This window comes from Accipiter gentilis, chromosome 3 (assembly GCF_929443795.1).
Source record: "Accipiter gentilis chromosome 3, bAccGen1.1, whole genome shotgun sequence".
Lineage (NCBI taxonomy): Eukaryota > Metazoa > Chordata > Aves > Accipitriformes > Accipitridae > Astur > Astur gentilis.
The window spans coordinates 34153491-34176174 of record NC_064882.1 but is presented as its reverse complement, the minus strand read 5'-3'; positions in this window follow the sequence as shown (position 1 = coordinate 34176174).

Below are 22684 nucleotides of genomic sequence, written 5' to 3'. Positions count from 1 at the left end.
CCTGAATAGATTGGGGATGTGCAATACATTGGGAGGGGAGGCAATCAGGCAGATGATAACTTGAACTAATCAAGGAGATATTTCATGCCATACAATGTCATGCTCAGCAATAAACCAGAGAGGAGCAAGGTTAGGTAGGTTAGTCATCTTTTGGTCAGGAACTGGGTGGACATCAGTCTACACAGGGGAGATGGTGAGTGACTGCTTTTGCATCACTTGTTTTGTTTTTTCTTTCTTGCATCCTTCGCTTATTAAACTATTTTTATCTTGACCCATGAGTTTTCTCACTGTTAGTCTTCCTTTTCTCTTTCCCCCGCCCACTGGGGAACAGTTTTGTTTCTGCTTCTAGATCATGGTGTGACCTGTTAGTGTAAAATCATTCCAGTGCTTCATCCAGTTCAGTGTAAGCAACACCATGCTCATGGACCTTGTTATTTCACTGCGCTGGCCAGCGTAACCTTTTACTGTGGGTGCTTTTAAATACAAGGGAGGAATTACCCTAGCAGATGAAAAGGTGAAGTTCTTGCTTGCAAAACTGAGAAGAAGTTACAATGAAAGCAATAATAATAAGGCAATTGCAGTATACCTTTGCTGACAGACAGAGTCCGTTATAAATCAAAGAAGAAAGCTGAAAGAAAATCCATTAGGGATGGATTGGAGCTGCAACTGCAGCTGGGTGGGATGGTCCCAAGGCCAGGGAGCTCTGTGATATCGGTGGGGCTATTGCAGGACCCCCCCTCCCCACTGATCCCCAACACAGGCAGCCAGGATGGAGGTGGGCAAGGCACAGGGTCTCTTACCGTGAGCCGCTGGGACTTGTTCCCTGCGGGCTTTTGGTGGGCAGTAATGGCCCTCACCACTTTCCTGCTTATACCACAGTGTATCTAACATTAGTCCAGTGGCCTGCCAGACCTGGAAACTTGCCTTAAAAAGAGGAAAAAACGCCAAACCCTGAAAAGAGGAAGAGCTGATGGCTGCCTGGTGCCTTCTGTAGGTGGAAATGGCAAGATGAAGGTAGACTGATTTGAAGAATTTGCATGGATGATCTGATGAAATTCAATTTTTTTGAATACACCCCAAATTTATGAGTGATTGTTATGTCCCTAATGATGCAGACATTTGTCTGTTTGAGTATTACCTTCAATCATGCATTGAGAGATACTTATGCTGGTGGAATTATCATTACTGTTACAAAAAGAAATCTTTCCTCTTTTTCTTCCAGTAACTTGACTCACCATTATATTAAGGTGCATTTGTTCTTATTTAGAAGCTATTTTTCAGATATCCATTTTCAATCCAAGCCAAAAATTCTTTTCACAATTTTCTTTTCAATTCAGCTAAAAAAGACACAAACTGACAAAAGCAGAGAAATTTCCAGGTATGTTTGTCTTGCTATTATTACTAATCCCCTGATGATACCTTTGTCGTTCCCCTGCCTGTTGGTCACTCTGTAGCCATGTCTGTGGGTGAGTTTACAGAACAGTAGAGGAGGTAAAGCATGTGTGTTCTAGTGTAGTACCCGCGGAAGAGGTGACCTCATGTGAGCAGGGTCAGACATCCTATGCGATCATGTGGTTTCACAGTGAAGTGCAAACAGGGGGTGGGCTACACGCACCTTATGTATATCTGGTAAGTCCCACCCCAGTTCTCAATAAATCACTGAGAAGCAGCAGCCAGGATAGAAAAACTCATTAAATTTTCATTCATGACAACTTTTTCAGGATTCTACAGAAAAAAAATGGTCATGTTCCAAGGCAGGAACTTCTAAAAAATGGAAGTGATTGCAGGATGCTGCCCTAAAGCTGAGGTTTGGAAACACTCCTGAACATTGGTCATTTTGCATGAACACCATCACACTGACCTTGGTCCTGTGGCTGCAGGCACAGCTGCTGTTTGGGACAGCAAAGGACTGCCTGTGGCTTGGGGGATCAGTCTGATTTTTCTTCCTGAATGTATCTTCAGTGTAAATTAGTGAGGTACCCATTGGTGAAGCAGTGTCAGAGGCGGGAAGGAGGAGTGGGAGAGGAGCAGAGAGTGGCCCTCAGCTGAAGGACTCACTGTTGGATTGGCATTGAGAGGGCCTCACTTGCAGGCAAGGAAGAGTACGGAGGAAGAAAGGAGGGTATCTGGAGAGGATGTTTATGCACTGGAGGTAAGAAACTAAGAAAGAAACTAATAAGTGAGTCATCGAAAATGAGTATTATTTTCCTTTGAAGAGGATAAAAGTAAACTCTCCTTCTGTGCAATTAGCAAGGAAACATGTTGTTATCACAGCTATGTGGGAAAGGGAGGTGAAGTAGAAAGCTACAAAGACTAGTGATGAAATCTGATTTCTTTTTTTCCCCCTCCCAGCTCCCCCTAGACTAGAAGGTGATTCCTCTGTCTCATGATTGTCAGGTTTGAGTCATGATCTGAACTGCAGAGCCGGCAACACAGCAGTTCCTAGTTAGGGCTAGAAAGACAATTTTTCCTGTAATTTGAAGAGGTAAAGATCACAAAGACACGTGGGGTTTGTCCCCAGAAGCCCAAGCAATGTTGTAGAAAGGCTTAGCTGCTTTGTCCATGTTTGTTCTGGGAAGCTGGAGTTTGAACATCCCATCCCAAACAAAAATAAAGCAATAAATCCAGGTCAGTTTCTTGCTGTGCTTTAACCGCCAGGCTACTGTATGTCAAGTGAGCAACAGAGAAAGGAACGAGCTCAGAGGATCTCTTCGAAACCTTCCCAGCAGATCTCGGTCTCTGGACCCCAAGGGTTGAAAGCTCATCCACCCATCTTACAACCCTGAGTTGAGGCCCAAGCTCCACTCCAAGACCACGTGTTTGACACTAGCTCTAGACAGCTCTCTCCAGTGTGCTGGGGGTTTCCGGATAACCCTTTCAGGAGTCCTCACACAGCGTGGTAGCTGGACGCTGGCCCGTGAAGGTGTACTTCAGCCCGGAGGCCGAGCCGTGTCCCCTCACCTGTGGGCACCGAGGTCCTTCAGTGGCCTTAGACCACAGCAGCTCAGGTGTGGCTCTCCTGCCTGGGTGCTTACTTCTGGCTAGCCTGGATATTTTATACTCGGGTGCTGGCTGTTAGGACAGCCTTTACAGTGAAGACACATTTAGCGAGAATTTAGGCTATACGATGTAAAGTCTTTGAGCAGTGTTTGGGATTTTTGATCCTCGGAATGAAGCAAACCACAGCTGAGAGGTGTGGGATATGCTGCTGAGGTGCAGTCCGGCATTGCCTGGAAAGGGTACGGAGGGTGAAAGGAGCCTCAGTCAAATCTCCCGTGTTCTCTCGCAGGCCAGGATGGGCTCTTGTTAGTGTCCCTGCAGTGCAGACTGCTCTACCAAGGCTGGGGAAAACGTAGGTCCATGAATTACCTTACCAGCTCCATAACAGGCAATCAGCTAGAAACATGTACCCCATATACTCCGGGAGGTTAAGAGACCTCCTTTCTCTAGCCTGTTTTGCAAAAGACCGCTTGACTGTGTACAGCTGCGAGAATTCCCAGCTCAGGACTGTGGTAGAAGCTAAAAGGAGAGCTCGCTAGATTCCTGTTTGTGCATGTTTTGCTGGTCTTCCCTGTATCACAGAGGTTTGATGGTATTTGGGAAAAAGTGCATCCATGTAGCTAGTTGTCATCATGCCATTCATTCATTTGCTCTGGAGCTGTTCTCAATCATGCGAAACTTTCATTAACTTTAACGAAGCTCTCTGCAGATTCTCTGGCCATGGTCTCTTATTCCCCACTATGGCTCTAGCAGGAAGAGAAGTCCCTCAGCTTGACTTTGCTAGCCTGGACAACCATCCTTAATCTGCAGTGAGCCTTCCTGAGATGGCTCCTCTAATTTAAAATAAAATAAGAATACGCTAGTTCAAAATGTATCCACCTCATCAGCATGAAGCATGAACTACTGCAATAGCAGTACATTACTAATGACCTTTAGGGAAGAAATTATTTTTTTGAAGCTACTCACTTGACAAGACACAATGGTTCTTTGAAAGATGCTGACATATTTGAAACATCAGTAATGGTCCCATTGGAAGGTAGATTAGTAAGTGAAGATGAAAATACTCAGAGAGCAAGTAAACTTTATTTATGATAACTCTAGTTACAGCTTTTTACCTGCATGCTGTTACCATCTTTTAAGATATTACAGTTAACTCCCTAAATTCTTCCACATCTTGTTCTTTAGGGCTTCTTGTGGTAAAGAATGTGCATACCTGCTGTGTTGCATTTCTGTTCTAAAGCTGCAGTTCCTTCTGCCCAAAATGTAGCTGCTTTTTTTACTACACCCCAGCAGTAATGCAACCCCTCTCAACAATGCAAACTGGCTGACCTTTTTAGAAAAGTTGATTTTTCTTTACCAAGCTCTTGAACTCAAACTGGCAAATGTTCTGAGAAGTGTGATGAGTCCATGTCATGGCTTTCAGAAACATGTGAATGTAATAATTTGATTAAGGGCTTGAGCTTATACTGAATCTTACGAGCTGTAGAAAACTTTACTGTCGCTAGACAGTATCTTTAGCTGGTGATAGGTTACTTAGAAATCCCTGTTTCCTCTGATCACCTTCTTCAGGGCTTTAACTGGTTACTCTGCGCTGTTCTTGGCAAGATGGGTGCCTGTCTGAGAGGTGAATCATCTCCTTTTGCTTTCAGGCTTTTGATTTATGCCCCATTGGAGATTATCTGGAGAATGGCAACAGCTTTATTCCTAGGGAGCAGCCCCAATTGTGGACTTGTGAAATCCCCAGGGAACTTCTTTAATATTATGATAGTTGTTTTAGTGTTTTCTCTTTCCATGTACGTATCCTCTAAGAGTCTTCCAGATCCCTCCTGGGGCTCTGCATGCCTTTTTTTTTATAATTATATCCACCCCTCTTTTATTCCAGTTAAGAAGAAAATGCTCATCAGGCTTTTTAGATTTATGTCAGAATGATTCCTTTTCTTCTGTGAAGGCAAACGCCTTGTCAGTATTTTCTGTTTTGCTCTCCGTTGCATATCTCACTGGCCTGACCTGTGCTTTGCAGCTCCTGAGCTAAGTAGAGCTGCAGTTGAGAGTCTGGTGAAGAGCTCTTTCCACTCATACTTATCAAATTGAAAGTCATTTTTGGAGTGCTGAACTTGGGAACTTTGGCATTTTCTTTCTCTCTTGGATTTTTGCTAGTTCCAAATGGAGTCACCTCCTGCCACTTGACTATCACAAAGAACTAAGACAGCCATTTACTTTTAGGGAGCTCTAGTACCGTATAAAAAACGCGGTGAGTCGAAGGGTGGCTCTCCTCAACCTGAAAGTGCAGCACTATGCTTGGACAAATGGGTTTGTCCTGTGGCTGATCAGTGGGGCATTGGCTGTTACTTTGGAAGGTACATGGAAGTGTCTAAGCAAAGTAATTTTATTGTCAATAGGCTTTGCCTCGTACAGGAGTCTGTGTAGCCAGTAGAAACTTTTTAGGGTCCAGCAAATAGGAAAACATTGACAAGTGTGAACTTGGAAACTTTTTTTCTGTTTCCCTACTCCATATTTGAAAAAAAACATAACCAGAAATTTTGCATAACATTTTACTAAGAGACAGTGATGCTACGCACAAGCACTGTCTCCAAAAAGTGGGGAAATTGGACCTATTACCAAGATGCATGAACTCATCACAGTGTTCTGCAGTGAGAAATGACAGAGAAATGAGAAACCGCTCGCTCATCAGGAGAGGTCTTTGGCTTGTCCCAGCTCCCAGACTCTTCCCAGGAAGTTTTTGGGAGACTGCCAATCAGCGTGGGCCAAAACGGAGCCAGGGACCTCTACAGTGATTTAATGATATAGACAACTGTAAGGCTGGAGTGCCCAGGCATGTTCCCTTCTGATTTACAGGCTCAGATTTAACTGTCAAGACATCATAGGGAATATTATTATTTTTTGGACATCTGGTACCATCACTGAGATGGATGCCATTCCTCTGTGCACCTCTGTTGCCACGTCTGGCCCCCCGAACCGCGTGGGATTTGCAAGGGAAGCATCTCCACCAGCGGCACGTGGCTGTCTGCCGCGGGAGGTGCGCATGGGGGCTGCACGGCTGGGAGGCTTCCCTGCCATGGACCAGGAGCACGGGCAGCTTGGCAGAGGGAGCCGCTCTGGTCGCTCCCTTGGTCCCATCAGCAGCTATGCTGTGGAACCATATGGAGGAGCAGCCAGTTTGCTGTGATGTAGGGCAGGAGGTTTCCACTAGAGACCAGGCAGCCAGTGCCAACGTTGCCTATTAGAATTTCAATTGAAACACAAATTCTGGCTCTGCAATAAGGGTGCAAATTAGACAGAGAGTTGTACAGGACTTGCATGTAGATCTTCATGAATGTCAGGCTTTGGACCAGAGCCTAATAAACACTGGCTTGTTTAAGGATAAATTTAGTGGCTAAAGTCTTTACCAACAAGAGGGGCAAGGTGATGGTGTCCTCTAGAGTTTAAATATAATCTGCTACTCTGCTGCAGTGAAAAAAGAGATATACAATAAAAGGGAGACATTTATCTCCTTTGCTGGCACAACAGACTCGTGTCCTCTCTGGAGTGATCTGAAAGGTAGTTTCCATTACACAGTAAATTTTGCTTTGGTTTATTATTTTAATAATGGTCTTGAGCCAAATTGCAGTATTCACCATCTTTTACACAGTTTTTGGTTTGAAGCATGTGGGTAATGTATTAACATTGAATTTAATCCTAAAGGATAGGAGAGTGATTCCAGAAATTACTTGTGCCACATTATGTAGTAATAGGGTGTACTTCAGGAGTTGAATTCAAGCCTTTGTAAGTAAGAAATTGTGGAACTTAATGCACATTGATTACATGGTATAAAATGTTCTATGAACTGATAGAAAAATATGTTTTTCTCTGGCAGCTAGAATATTACAATTAAATCAGTTCCAGATACCTGGCTGTTACATCTGAAGTAGCTTGGAAGTACAGGGATGTCAGTTTGTTCCAGGTGGCTCAGAGCCTGTGTGTACATTTATCCAATGCATACCTTAATTTTTAAAAAGGCTGTAGCTCTGAAATTCTTGAATGCTGGCTCTCCAGGAATATGTGACCAGCATTCAGGACCAGGGGCCCAGAGTTTGATGTGGTGCTGTGTGGATGTAAATAGGGGTCAGGATTTAGGTTGATTTACTCCCAGGAATACCAGTAAAACAACCAGCTTCTGCTGCTCCTGTCCTGCCAGATAAACTATTTACAAATAGCGCACCCAGTCCTCTGCAGCTAGAGCCCGAGACCTGATCAATGGCTGAAAGCACTTACAAATAAAAAAGTTTTGCAATGGCCAAATTAATCTTCTGCAATGAAATGCAATCTTTTGTTCGGGGGTTATAATCTTAAAATAGATTACAGATACTTGATTTCTTTAACTTCGAAGAGATTATTAGAAAAATCTCACAGGTAATTGTCTGTAGAGATAGAAGATGAAAGGGAAATGGATTGAGCAAACACAGGTTTATAGGAGCCGATCCCACAAATTTCAAGCCTATTAGGTAGACACGACCACATATTTAACTTACTACACTCAAATAGTATTTTATTTTATTTTTATTTATTACTGCTTACTGAAAATCACAGTGATAGTAGAAAATGGATTTTGCTAGCTGTGAAAACAATACTAATTATTCCATTGCCAAATTGTTTTAAAATCATATTTAGATAAATAAGTAGAAGGAGTGTTTTTTTGCTAAAAAGCACAAAACCTGTGCACTGAATAGTGTGATCATCTGTGTTTGTAATAGAAATAATCAACATTACACTTTAGTGTCTGCTTTTGACAGAATTAACAGAGATTGATTAAGATTAAAAATCAACAGAAAGATCCAGGGAGAAAAAAAAAGGAGTCTAGATAAAGCCTATACTTACTTGAAGAAAATAGCACATGGAAACAATAATTTATATTTTCTGACTGGAAGGATCTGCAAACATTGTACAAATTAAGTCAAGTGATTTTCAAAACATGAGACATGCTATTTGTACATTACCATCGGAAGAAACCATATATAGAGATTGATTGTATGCTATGAATAGCAGTAATAATGTTTACACAGCAACTCCAGCCATGAAACAAGTACCAATTAGAGTAAATTGCAAAGGGGGAAAACGGAGTGATGGCCTTGTTTTCTTAGTTATAGCCTTTCACGCTATTAGCTGTGCGTGAAAGTAAAACTTTGGTTAGCTGCCCCTAGAGTAGCACTAGGCAATGAACTGAAGGTACAGTATCTTGATTCTTCACGCACGTAATATGAAACAATGCAGAAATATTTACGAAAGGCACTTCCGATAATCTGCACTGCTGACAATTTTGTGAGAGCTAAAATCTTCTGCTGTGCTCCGTGCAGCTCTCGTGCCCCCCTCCACCCCCTGCTTACACATCCCCGGGGGCTGCTGGAGGAGAGGCTGGAGTGGGGCATCCCCTCTCCCAGCTCATCCCGCCGTGGCTGGGCTGGAGCCGTCAGGTCACGGGGAAAGCTCCGGCTTGGGTTGGGAGCTCCTGTAAGGTCTGTTCAAGCATGGGAATGGCTGTAGCTCATGCGAGACCTGGAGAGCTAAACTCAGTTGGTCTGTGTAGGTTTGATCGTTTGACACCAATATACATTTCAATAAAATTCCCTGAAAAGGGGCTGTATCTCTTGAGTTGTATGGTTGCCTACACTTACTACACAGTAAGTATCCCGTTGCGAGGCAGCTTTAGAAGAAAAAGGCTCACTTTTGCCTAGCGGGGCCCCTCTTCTTGGCTGCCCTACAGTCAAGGGAGGGAAGGACTCCCCAGGACACAGTTTGGGTAGCAGGCAGTAGGCAGGCAGGCCCAGGACTAAGGGCAGCCTTTGGGGATGTCTCTCAGTGCCTTGGAGAGCCTGTAAGTCCTTTCCTCCTATGAGCATCCTTTATCATCAGGAGAGTTTCAATATTTCACATCAATATTTTGACATAAAATCTACATTTGTTCCTGGGAGTGTAAAGGATGAGGCTTTTATCACCATTATAGTGACAGAAACCCAGGGCCAATGTATGCAAACTTACACAGGCGCAATAGCAGTCAGAGTCTCAGCAGAATTTAGGGGATTATTTTTACTTTAGGAAAATACTATTTTTTCAGCTTGTTGATCTAAAATTTAATTACGTGACTGTGGAAACAAAGCCCTGCATCCAGCCATGCTTACAGCTGGGGCAATACTTTTGGTGGTGAGCAATGTAATGCTATCATTCACTTATCACCATGGTATCCAGATATTACTTATGTTTCTCAGTCTTCCTGCAAACTGCACACATTTCTCTCTCAGCTATGCAGCCTGATATTCCTGGCAAAAAGTGATTAAAAGTGTGACTCCAGTAACACTGGTATCTCTGATAAAATAGGCAATGTCAAGATAGACAGGGAAAGAATAATTTAGATAATACTTAGTTTCATTTCTCCCCCCGTCATCTCTTTCTATTTAAAATTAATTTGTGTAAGCTGTAAAATAGGAAGGTGATCGTTAGATTACTGAGCAGTTGGACAGGAATTTGACTGAGGCAGATTTGATCTCTGCGTGAACTTTGTGGCAAAAAGCTGGCACTTGAGTTTACTTCCTTAAAGACCAGCTCAAACCATATTTTAAAATTATTCTGAATAAGTTGAAAGGGACAGATTTCAAAATCTCACTGCTTGCAGCACTGGGGCCAGACCTTTTCCCAGTGCTCAGGTGCTGGCAGAGGAGCCCTTTTTCAAAGATGCTCATGGCCCAGCTCACCATACTCATTTCATGTCAAAATCTAGCCAATTTTTTTATTGCTCAAATGCATTTCAAGGCCTCTTGAAAAGCCTGTCCTTTATCACTAGTATTTTAAAAAAGAAGAATCCAACAAATTAAACATTGCTAGTTGCTAGTGTCAGCCTGTGAGCCGTGGATGAAGTAGGCACAAGAAGTGTGTGTCCAACAGTGGGGCTCTGGGTGCGAGGAAACAATTTTAAAACTAGCCCTTTTTTTCTTACACTGGCAGAAGAATGGCTGTAGACTTTATGAGCCGTAAAACTCAGGGTGCTTCCCTAATTTTAGGGGTACATTTCATTCCTCTGTTTTTGTTATATTGTCAAAGTTTGGGGTTTTTTTCCCCTGAGGTTCTTCAGTCATTCAGATATTTTAACAGCTGGCAAAGTGCTACTGCTGAGTGAAGATAACTCTTAATATTCACCACATTCATCAACATGAGGGCTTTTTAGACTGCCCTCTCATAGGTAAAGAAGAATCCTATGGACAAGATGATTTTGCTGGCTGGTAGGTTGGTATATAACGGAGATGCTGTAATAGGAGGTTGCTATACCTATGGTAGTTGACACCACTGCCCCCTGCCCTCACCCCCTGATCTGCCCAGTGTTCACTGGTATTTCCAGGACTCATCGCTTGTCATGCGCAGGATGCTCTTGCTCCTCCTGTGGGCTGTGGCTGCTGCCCGCGTGGCCAGGTGCCTGGGTGTTGTTGGGCTCTTCTCTCCCTCTAGCTGTAAGCACTTCTTCAGAACCTGTTACAGAAGTACTTCTGAATGCCCAAACCTCAGCTAAATTCTCTGTGGCAAGGGTCAGTAACTCCACTGGCCTCAGCAACTTTGTAAAGGCTTCTGAATGGTCGAGACTACGGGCATAAATCAGGTACTCCAAGAAGAGTGCCGTGTCTGACGCGAGAGGTGATGGCAGCTACCCAGGGCTCCTGGAGCTGCTGTGGAGAACGAGTCTGGTGTGTGACGTGGCTGGCCGGAGGGAGGTAGGATGATCCCATGGGAGATGCTGCCTGGCTGGCTTGGTCACATACGTGTGAGCTCCTGAGCCGGCACAGCCTCGCTGCCCGTGAGGTGACAGAGCCCAAGGATGGGAGCTAAGTTTTAGCTGCCCAGGAGTGAGACACGGGCCATGAAGTGGGGATTGGCCACAGCTGCACTGCGAAATGCCTTTTATAACAGTAATAATGGAAAGAGATGACAGTATGGGAAGAGAAGGCCCCTTCCATCCCCAGGGTCACTGGTACTGAAGTGGGTTCTGGCTCTAACAATTGAGCATGCAGTAATATACCTTCAGCAGCAGTTTCTAGAGCCTGAGACCAGATTACGGTGGCATTTACCTGGCAAAAAGTGGGTTAGGGATGTTGGAGGTCTCCTCTCCCCCTGTTTGTGTGTCCTGGTGAGGTGCTGTGCTCCCCGTTCAGAATGGGGCAGAACCATGCCTAGTCCTGTCTGCCTCAAGCCACTGCTGCCACAGAGCAGACTGTGTTGCATTTGGTTTTATCCTGCTGCTCGGAAGCACTCCTGACGGAACAAAAAGAGCTTGAGAAGATGACGAGCAGAGATGAGAGCAGCTCCTTGGGAGTCCTGCTGCTCTGCTCTCCAAGGAGGACGAGCAGGGTCTGCAGGTGGGTCCCCGAGTTCTCCCAGCCACCCCGCAGGCACCTCTCACTGTTTCCCATCGTGGCAGCTCTCGTACCAGCACAACTCCACCGTGTGTCCTGTGGTGTCAGCCAGTGCCACAGGGACGCCTGAGATGCTGAGAGAGGTCACGGGCCATAGCTCACCCCTGATACAGACATTATAACTATTACTAAGTTGGTGTAAGCATGCTGTTGAAAAGTGAACTTTAAAACATACCTTATAGGGTGTCTGTCTTCCAAAAGATAGCTATTTAAGGTAAAGCACTATGTAACTACTGGAAGTAGATAGCTATTTGAAGCTTATTACCTCTGCTAATGAAAGGATTGCAACTGTGCAGTGTATGTTTATTGTGGAGCAGATGTTGGGATTTGGAATATGTATTGAAGAGACTCCATTTTCTGTTTATTTTCAGCATGGTATTTGTAGCTTGAGTGTATATTATCGTAACTCATTTGGGAAGGTAAACTTGTACCTACCAAGTTGCTAGCGCACAGCAAAGTGCCTTGAAAGTTCTCGATAGTCGGTGGTAGAGTTTGTTCCTTCATTTAACCACACTGCCTTAATGAGGAGTGCAATTACAGCACCACAGGTCCCGTCCATATGACACAGACTGGAGTCTCCCACTCCAGAATATCAACACCAATCGCTGCTGCCACTAAGGTTGAGCCAAGAGAATAAAATTATTCAGCAGTGATTTTTTTTATTTTTTTTTTTTTTGCCACATGGCTTTAAAACACAGTGTAGTTGCATGTCATGGTATTTCTATGTTGTAACGTTCAGATGTAATTACTAGAGACTTTCCAGATCGATATGTTCAGCATTTTAAATTTTAGATGCTAATTAAAACGTTTTTCCTATTCGCATTGATTTCCTTTTTTTGACTTTTTCCATCACAGTCAAGAGGAACACTGTTAAACCCTGTCTCTGTGGATAATATACGGACGAGAGCAGCTAGCCGCATTTGAAGCAGTGTTAGCTAATCAGTATGGCTGTGGCAAACTTTTCCTCTGATGCACTGTAAAACAATTTCAGGGTAAAATAAGTTCTGAGCAAGTAAAAAAATGATCATTACTACAGCCTGCTCCCGCTGGAGACAGAAATACATGGATTAAAAGGAGAGAGGCTTTTCTGGATGAAGTCACTCAAAAATTCAAATTATCTCTTGTATCCTGTCAGTTAAGAAAATTGCGCTGAAAGGCTTTGACTATAGTGTGGGAAAAAAAGGAAAAGATTGAAGGAGCTGAAACACAGGTTATTCCACATGGAGTTAGAAACACCTGTGTCTGATCTGTGGCTTGAGAGTTGTCCGTCCGCATCTCTCTCCCAGCCAGGGCTATGGGGATTCAGGGGCACTTCAAAGAGTAAGAGAAATTGTCATTCCTGCTCATTATGTGCCTTCTGGCTGTTCATAGTCTTGCTGTGATACTGTTGGTTTTACCCTGCCTTATGCCCTATTGCCAATGATTTACTCCAGAAGTTTGAACCTGCGAGCCCCAGAAGAGTGTTGCATGAGGCCATGGGAGACCCATGGCAGCCACCTAGTGCCTTGTCAGAGATTTATTCCTTAGCATAACCCAGAGAAGAACCTTCCCCAGCTGCCACAGCCATCTACTCTACTGTCACCCTATCTTTACTACTATAAAAAAAAAAATTCAAATTGCAACTGCACCCCACTAGTTCTTCTTGTATCCAGCAAGAGCACAGCTAATGCCCTCCCTTTCTGCAGCAGCCTCTTACGTACATGGGTTTTCTCAGTGTGGTGGGTTTCTTTGTGCTGAGCCTTGGTTCTTCATTCTTTCTTCAGAGGCTGATGTCTGCCAGCACCACAGACCCCTGTTTCTCAAAACCTACGTAGCGGCTTCGTTTCGCGTCAGCGCGGCTTTGTTCTGTGTGACCTGCCAGAGTGAACTGCACCTCGTTGTCAGCCCCGAGTAGCGGCTCAAACGTGTGGTGGGCTTGAAGTCGGAGTGAAAAATGAATAACTCGCAACTCTCATCAAAAGCCTGCAGGACCGCAGTCCTGAAAAACACTGTCTGTGCCGATGGTGCGTAAGCGGACAGAAAGCAGAAAACAATGTAAATGGTAGTACGAGGAGAGGGCTGGAACTGTGTGAGGAGTGAAGGTGCCATGGGAATCCTGCTTAAAAGAAGCAGCTGAGACTAAGGAAAAAGGTGTTCTCAACAGGTTGGTGTCGTTTTGAAATGGAGTCAACAGGTAGGCTGAATAATGTGATTTTCCCCTCCATATCCTTAGAGGTTGCCCTGAAAGCGTCCATCAGGAGCAGGGATTTTGACCTGGTCAGGCAGGGCAAGGCAACAGGTAAAGCTGTTTGGCCAGTTCAAACATGGGGAACAGTTCCGGTTTGTGTAAAAAAAGTGGATTTTTGCTTTGGAGTACTAAATTACAAATTGTTTTACTGTACCTGAGCCATCTAGTCATGTGTAAACCTAGGTTTTAGCTGTCAAACCCCAAAGACTCTGAACCTATGTTATCACACCCATTTTTTTCCTATAAACATTGTGCTAGAATATATAAAAAGATGCAGGCATCAATAGATTAATATAACTCCCTATTCTACTGCCAATATAAACTAAGCAATAGACAAAGAACTTCACTATTTCAGTATTAACAAGATCATAAAAATTCATGAGGCATTCAAAGCTGCTAGTTAAGCTGTGTGAGAATTTCTGAATATGCTTTTTATAGGAGTAGACCGAAAATAACTCGTGAAAACTTATTTTCAGTGGCTTTTTAATCTGCTCTAAGTTCGGCAAGAGCTATGATTTGCAGCCTAATATTATTTGGCCCTAGATTAGCACAGACAGCTCACATGGAAGCTCACACTGATAGTTATTACAAACTTTGCATCAACAACTGGGCATGAACACAGAAAAATCAAAACCAGCAGGGACCTGCAATCCGTCTTTGCTAATTGTGCACATTTGCATTCATATTTCAAGGACTAGGACTATTCCAGTGATGATTTATAGTACTTCTCCCTTCTAAGTAAAGAAAGCAAATCACTAAACTCTTGACAGATACATAAATAATTTAATGTAAAAATCTGTGAACTGGTCTGGAGAAGTGCTTTGGTTTTTGCAATTTAATAAAGTCATACTTAATCCAACGTGTGCAAGGAGATACAGTTTACTGGATTTTAGGGATTATTGCTATTAAAACATGGAATATTTTTTTTTTTAAAATCTTGCAGGGCACATGGAGTTGTGTTTTTATATATATAAAAATATAAACATATATGTATAAAGAACGCTGCACATGCAAATATATGTATAATTATTCCCCCAGTGTGCATATGATTTCCATTATTCTGGGAATGGATCTGGTAACTGAATGCAATTATTACAATGACAGGCCATTTTTGTACACATTCTCTGTTTTGAATAAAAAGATCTCTGCACTTGTAGTTTTGGAAATGAATCACATATAGCTGCACTATTAACCAAAGAGCAAGATTTTTTCTTGAGTCTGAGGTGCATGTTTCTCTGTGCATAACTATTATTTGAATATATTGTAGAAGAAACATCTGGAAACAGCAATTATCTGAAAAGAACTATTAAAAAAAAATCATCTACCATCATAACAACAGAAGGCATTTAAAATTCATGAGTGTTCTTCATACTCTACTGAATGTATACAAGGAATAACTAATATCTAGCTGTCTGATGTATGTTTTGCCTTCTGTTTGGCATCAGGCTACATCTGATGCAGAGCCATTAGTCACTACAGTGACAGAACTGTATTATTTGCTCCACCAAATAAAAGCGAGGTCTACCCAAACTGCTATATGATCGCAGTGTCATTGTCAATGGACTATCACACCTGAAGCTAAGCAAACTTTTGACCATTATGCACAGTTGGGTTTTTTTCAAGCGGTGATTCTTCCTTGAGCTTAGAAATGTTTGTAGGTGTTTATGCTATGTGTTAAGTCTAAATGTGCTAAGGATGCACCTTATGTCAGAGGGTCAGCTGGCAGAGCCTGGCTGGTCAGAGCTTGGCATTTAGCTGCTATTTCTGCTTTTCACATCCACTTCACAGTTTGGTTTTTGTCTGAAAATCTGTTGGAAACATAAGCAAAATGCAGCGAGATAGAGCAGTGCTGCTCCCGCTGACTTGCGGTAGGAGCTTTGCAGCCCCCAAAGCTGTCCTGCCGGCAAGAGGTGAGCTGGCTCCTTCCAGAACAGAGGCAGCTGGAGGAAGAGGGACCCTTCCAGCTTCAACACCTTCGTGGACCTTCATGACATTTGTTCTTGTGCTGCTTTGTCCTTGTCCTCTTATAGCCCCCAGGTAAATCCAGCCGACAAAAACATAGACTTTGAAAGGAGTTGTGAAGAGGTTATCTGATGAGGTACTAAGTAGATACAATGCAAGGTTATTTTTTGGTTTTATAGTGCAAGAGAATCTGATCTCCCAGGTGTCTGCAGTTTAGAAAGAGGCAAGGGCTGGAGTTCTTTTGCTATGGAAGACATATATACAAACGAAGACACCACCAAAAAATACAAAATAAAGCACCTCGTGAGTTTCATAAATACAAAGCACAAAAGGTCATAGAGCAGATGAAGCTTTTATCCTGTATTGTCTCAGTAAATTGTAAGGTTTTTGTCCTTTAGGTAACTGTTAAAGGACTAAACCAAGCCCTTCTGCCAGGCTGAGGGAGAGGGGTTGGATCTCAGTTCTGCTGTCAGCAGTGACAATGTGTAGGAACGCGCTCCAACCCAATCAGTTGTAAGGAGGGCAGGTCGCACACTGGTCGAGTTGTGTATGTAGGTCAGATGACATATCACAGATAAACGCCCAGGGCAAATCTGTTCATTGTACTAATTCCTACAGAGCAATTTCTCAAAGCAGAAAGCAAATTGTAGAGGTGGTTTTAATTTCACTCTTCTTAGGTGATACCACTAGTATTCTGGTTAGCTCCATAATAAATCTGGAGGACCACAGAAGGGGGAGATTGGTAATATCTGCTGTATCTGATGTCTGCTGAACAAGGACCCAGTCCTGCTAATTTTTAACCTTCTGACTAGGTCTCATTTATGTTGGCAATCAATCACTTCCACACTGCCGCAAGCATTTATGTGAATATTCAATGCTGTGTAAAAGTTTTGAGTGAAATCCTGACCTGTGATGGAAGGGAAGGGTAAAATGGCAATTAACTGTCTTCAGGGTAATGCCCACCATTACCTACCTCGGATCCCATCTACAATATTTAATGGTGAATCCTCTCCAGGAACAATGGCCTGGAACTCCGGAGCTGTATGGCTTTTGTATTTTACTGTTTTGTAATTTTTGTTTTGATCATGAAGTAGGAGCAACCTAAAAGACATCTCATTATCATGTGGGGCTGGAAAGAGCTTTCTGCTGTTGGTCTGGTGGAGCTGTTCATGGTATAATTGATCAAAAGTGGCCATCGAATAGGTATCCACGATCTAATATTGTGTACAGAAGAAAGTATTGTCAACATCTTTCATTTGAAAGAAATAAGAAATGTCTCTGCCTTCAAAATCTTACTTTTGAAGTAGTCTTGAGTAGCTTAATGACAGTGAAAGCATGTGTTACAATTTTCTGCCACTTCTAATTTTAAAAAAACCCCACAACCTTGTCTTTGAGCTGTGAATGCTTTTGCATTCCAGAGTGATCATCTCTTCAGCACCACCTACATCCCACACGCCAACATCACCCACTTCATTTGGACTCCATTTCTTCAAGCCATTAGTCTGGATTGCAATGTTGACCCCATTTAGTAATATGGTTTGGGAATATCTAAGAAACCTACTTATTAGGCTTTTTAAATTTTAAATAATTGAAGCCAGCTGTCCTAGTTCATAGAAAATACACAAGCTTGCCAGACATGCTGAATCTCCTCCTACTAATGCTGACTTGTTACCATTTTTTTCCGTCTTACTAACATTCAGTTCTAATGCTTATTAGCCTAGACTGTGAGCAATCAGGAGAGGCTGAAACTTGTACCATAGAACAGCGTTACAAAATTGAGTTAATAAAGTGTAGCAAATCTCTTAAAATAGCAAAGAAAGTTCAACACACAATTTCCTAATGATTATCGCTAGGCATAATGGTCCAACTTTCATCTGAAAAGCTCCCTTGTATGGAGAAATCTTAGGGTTTGAAGTTTTTTTGGAAAAAATTGTGAGACTTAGAGTCTCATATATTTATTTGTTGAGTGGTGCTGGGATTTCCCCACTTCTATGGTATTCTGGATCAGCTCATAGTTCTTACTGCAACCTGTAAGAATTATGACAGCATGTCTGAGCAACGATCCAGATAGAGCATCATCTTGTCTCCATAAATTATCCATACATCTCAAAAGAAGGTGAAAGACTGATCTAATGGCCAATTATAGGCTACTCAGCTGCTTAGAGAAATTTCTTATCTCCTATTAGCCGTAGCTTTTCCCTTTCTAATTTGTTGCATAATTTAAATTTGAAAGTGATAATAAATTTAAATATCTAATCCTATAAAAATTCATTAATTCTAATTTGTGCCAGTGAATTCTGCAGCTTTAGTTATGCATTCTTGAATTTTTCTATTACTTTTTAGATTTATTTTTAATTGCTCATTGAATAGGCCCTGTGTCATGTACTGTAAAAACAAGCCATCCATCTTGCATCCTGTTTTCCTCAGCCTTGTTTCTTCCTAACAACTTATTTAACTCTCATTTTCCATTAGAAAAATTCAAATAATTATCACCTGTCTCCTCCTATGCCCCTTTTTTGGAGAGGGGACCAGACTTGTAATGTTACATATTTCTTGTGATGTCCTTTGCTATCCCTTTGGCACTTCATTTCCTTTGATTACTGTTGCACAGCGAGCAGTGCTTTTATCATTAGCTCAGAGTGATACCTGAGATGCCTTCCTATATGTTTTGGACTAATCAAATCAACAGCAGCAACGTCTAAGCCACTTGGATGATTTCTCAGACAGGGATTTCATCTGTCGGCAGCTGCTTGGTCGCAAACTCTGAATCTCTTCCATCTTCCTTGTGGTTGCGGCTTTCATGCTCTCTCTAAAGTCTATATAAAAAGTTTAGCTGTCTGCAAGAGGGCCACAGGTTGCACAGCACCATCCTTTCATCCCGCTGAGAGGTGACCCCCCCTTTCTGCCTTTTAATACTCTTTCACTTCTCAGTTGATGAAAATGTTGTTTCTAATGACATGCTGGCTCACCTCATCCTGGAGCGTGCCGGCATGAGAGGCAAAGCACAGCCTGTGGAGGAGGGAAGGGAGGGGAGGGGGGCGACCATGAGAGCTCCCCACCAAAAGGTTGAGAGCTTCTGGTGTACAAAATACACCCGAGTTTCACTAGATACTGGAAGAGTGTATTTGGCTTATCTCAGACTGACCACTGTGCTAATACATCCTGTTTCTTGAGCGTCTTCAATACAAATTTGTTCTCTAGTTGGATGAAGAGAGTTTTAATATTTTCCTTTGATGCCTCAGAAGAAAACCTAGAAGTTACCATTAAGGACAACTCTTCTATTCAAAAATTTCTGTTGAAGCCTATTTGATGAAAGGAAATTGGTTCTCTTATTACATGTTGGCAATTATTTTAGCATCAATGCCCAGAACTGGAGCTACCCTGAGAAGGACTTCCTCCAGCTTTGCATCAAGGTGATTCCTGTGCTGTGCAACAAGCACATGAAAATCTCTTGTCGACTGTCAGTTAACCAGATGATCAGTCTATCACACCTCAGGGAGTGTATCGACTAGGAAGATAAGGCTTCAGCCAGTCAGTGACAGACTACAAATTGTCTAACCTTGGTTTATTGCAGTGCTGTGTTAAAGCAATATATAATTTCTTATGTTAGCTACTTACCTCACATTTGTTTAACGAAATGTAGTTCCACAGAATTTAGAAAACCTCCATTCTTTCTCCTTTGAGGAAAGTAAATTATATATTGTAATACTATCTATATATCAAAATGTTATATATTTTAAGATATATCATAATACACACACATACATAAATTTTATATATGTAAAATGTAAGTAAACTATATATATATATATATAAACATAGTAGCCTCCACCTAGCAGTTTAGAAAAGTGCAAAAAGAAAAATCTAAGGCTGGCCAAAAGAAGACAGTCCTGCTAGATAAGTTTTCCGAACCTAAGATCATGCAAACTTTAGCTCAGTTTGTTAATGCAAACATCTGAGCACCATCAGAGTCTAGTTCACAACTTGATATAATATCCAAATGGCCCAATTTCTTTTATGTTTGAGAATTAAAGCTGCTGAACTTTTTTCATGGGATAACATAAAAGTCTCCCTCTCTATACATGTGCATATATATAGTCTGTAGAGTTTAATTCAAAGGGATGAAACCGTATGAAATTTGGATTTAAGTAATTAACCCTTGAACGCATCTTCAAAAACGTCAGCTTCTAGAGAAAATTGTATTTAATGTTTTTATAATCTTTGGCATGTTTGCTTTTGCTAATTAACTATTGCCTTCCTGTTTTCAAATCTGAACTGTAAAAATATTTACATAACCGGGTGGAACAAGTCAGAAACAAAAGGTGGAACAAATATAAAGCAGTGAGCATTGCATTTAGTTTGACTGATTTTTTTAACTGAGAGAAATAAGAGAAAACAAAACAAAAATCAATGTCTCTGCATGGCAGCTTACACAGCAGCAGACAAATTATCTCCTACCCTTACAAGATCATGCTCTTAATGTATTGTGTCTCAGGGGTTTGACAGAGTTATATTTTGCTTTTTACCTTTTGGGAATTATTTTAAGACAACCAGCAACTCCAGCAGTCCTATGCTTGGTAGTCTTCTTTGGCGTATGAACCTGACTACTAGTGCTTCAAACATAAATAAAACCCAACAAATCACCCAACCAACCAACCAACCAACCCACCCCCTGCCCCAAACTCAGAAGAAAAGCATCAGATCAGTGCTTTTGCAGCATCTGAATAATTATATTGTTTTCCCAGACTGAGAAAGCAAGCCATCAGTTTACCATCTGAAGAAGATAAAAATGTGCAGGGTTTCCTAAGGTTAGAACTCCTTTGTGTACACCATGCCTTTCTTGGGTACATTTGTACAGTTGAAGCCACTGGAGGAGATTTCTGTTATCTTCACTTATCACTGGATAAAAGTCTCCCGAAAGCTTTTCTTCTATGCTTTTTGAAAATCAAAATCCTAGGTTTAAAATAAATTGACTGTACCGCAGCTTTAGCGGGAACATCTGAAGAAAGAGCTTGACCATCCACTGCCTGTGTTTCTCTTAGGTCACAGAAAAAGGAAGGTTAATGCAGATTAGCTTGCAAGGAAGAGGGTTGTAGTGACTCAGGTTATGCATGATTGCTTATTGAGCTGTGATAACTTCATTAGGAGTCCAAGTACCAAGTTTTGCCATGAAATTCACCTTTTCGCAGGGCTCACTCCCAAATAAAACCACTTGCAGAGAGAATTATGTATGGACCCAAACCTGAATTTTTTAACAGCCTGAATATTTGCATTAACAAACCTGATTCATAGTTTGGGTCTACATAGTTCAGGTTTTTAGACTGTATCTGAACTCTATTTTCTGGAGTCAGGCTGAAAGGAAAAGACCACCGGCATTTCCTAAGAATGCTTTACTCAGATTTGTTCTTCCTGCTGTGTGAGGTGATGGGAGCTCTAACAGTTTATATGGTGATTTCTGTATGGAAAAGCACATGAGAAGGGGTCCCTAGTCAAAAGGAAGAAAGCAAATTTAAAAAAGTTGGTTTTGGTGTGGGTCCCCCCCCTCCTTTTTTTTTTTTTTCATTTTACTCTGAAGATGAAAATTGTCCCATATGGCTGAACTAGTCACATCTTCCCCCACTAGGAAGCAGATCCTTGTGGAGTGAAAATTGGCTTCAGAACCTGAAGTATGAAATTCAATTTTTATACATATTTCAGATCTCAGGTTTTGCATATCTTTGTAGCAGAAATAGTCATTTGACTGAATTTCTCATCAGAAAGTAGAGCTTTCAAAGTCATCCACTGCAAATGACAACTTTCTGCAAAAAAGCCTCACCAGATTCAACAATTCTTATACAGAGTTATTACTACTACTAGCCAGTTTTAAACATTTGCCTCTCACTGATGTCTGTATTTTTATTTCTATAGTCCAATATAAACATAGGAAAGAATGAAGTGTGGAATCTGATTTGAGAAACGAAATGTAAATAATACTCAAAAAAATATACAGTTTCAGGGATGATTTTCTTCCCCGTAACTCCCACCCACCCAACTGTAGAGTCCACAATGACTCGGGTCATCCAGATGCAGGACTGTACAGTCTTGTACTGGGACATACAAAAAAACCCAGGGAACTGTACAATGGAACTTGCACAGCTGTAGAGATTCAGATTTACCCAGAACAAAATCTACATCATTTTAGTTTAATTCCAAAGGTTTATTCTGCAATCACTGTGCATGGACATAGTTGATCACACACACGTAACCCACTTGCAGTACTCGTACAAACACCATCTCGCAGTACCTCATATCCCAATGTCACGGACAGGAAAAGAAAACGTGGCACTACACAACACTCACTGACAAACACATGGGCTGCAGACAATTCGATACGTTCAACAAGAAAAAGCAAATGATAAATTGCTGATGGTTTCCATTTTGTCCTCTCATTGCTGGAGAAGCTATAGCAGCATAACAGAAAAAAACCATTACAAAACAACTTGAAGAACACAAAACTTGTTAGGGTCAGAGATGAGAAAGTTAATGCAGTACCGGCACATCAGAAACTTCCACAACAAATGGCAGAGGAGGCTGCAGCTACCTTCCCCGGCCAGTGAGCAAAGCACCTGCACGCATACATGTCTGGAGACTGGAATTGCTTTTAACCTGTACCATGGGCTGCAGCGAACCGCTGGCGAGAAGTGCAACCGCTGCCCCATGGTGTACTTGGTCTGCAGCAGCTCTCTCTGCAGCCGCGCAGAAAGTGCCTGTCTGGACTGTGCCTATCTCGGGTAGGGCAAGAGATGGGGAAATGGGGTTGCAGAAGAGAAAAACACAACCCCCTGTTGTTACTGCTGTACAAGCCCCTGAGCTGTGACAGGAAAGTCTATCGAGCCATCTCTTTACCAACACATTCAGAGCTGGGCTCCAAACGCAACTGTAAGCAACTGTAAGATGATTTTATCTTGTTGCAGAAGTCCAATACAACTGCCGTATCAGGCCAACATGATATTTTATTGAAGTTATCCAATGGCAACATTATCAACAAGTAATGCCTGTAACGTAC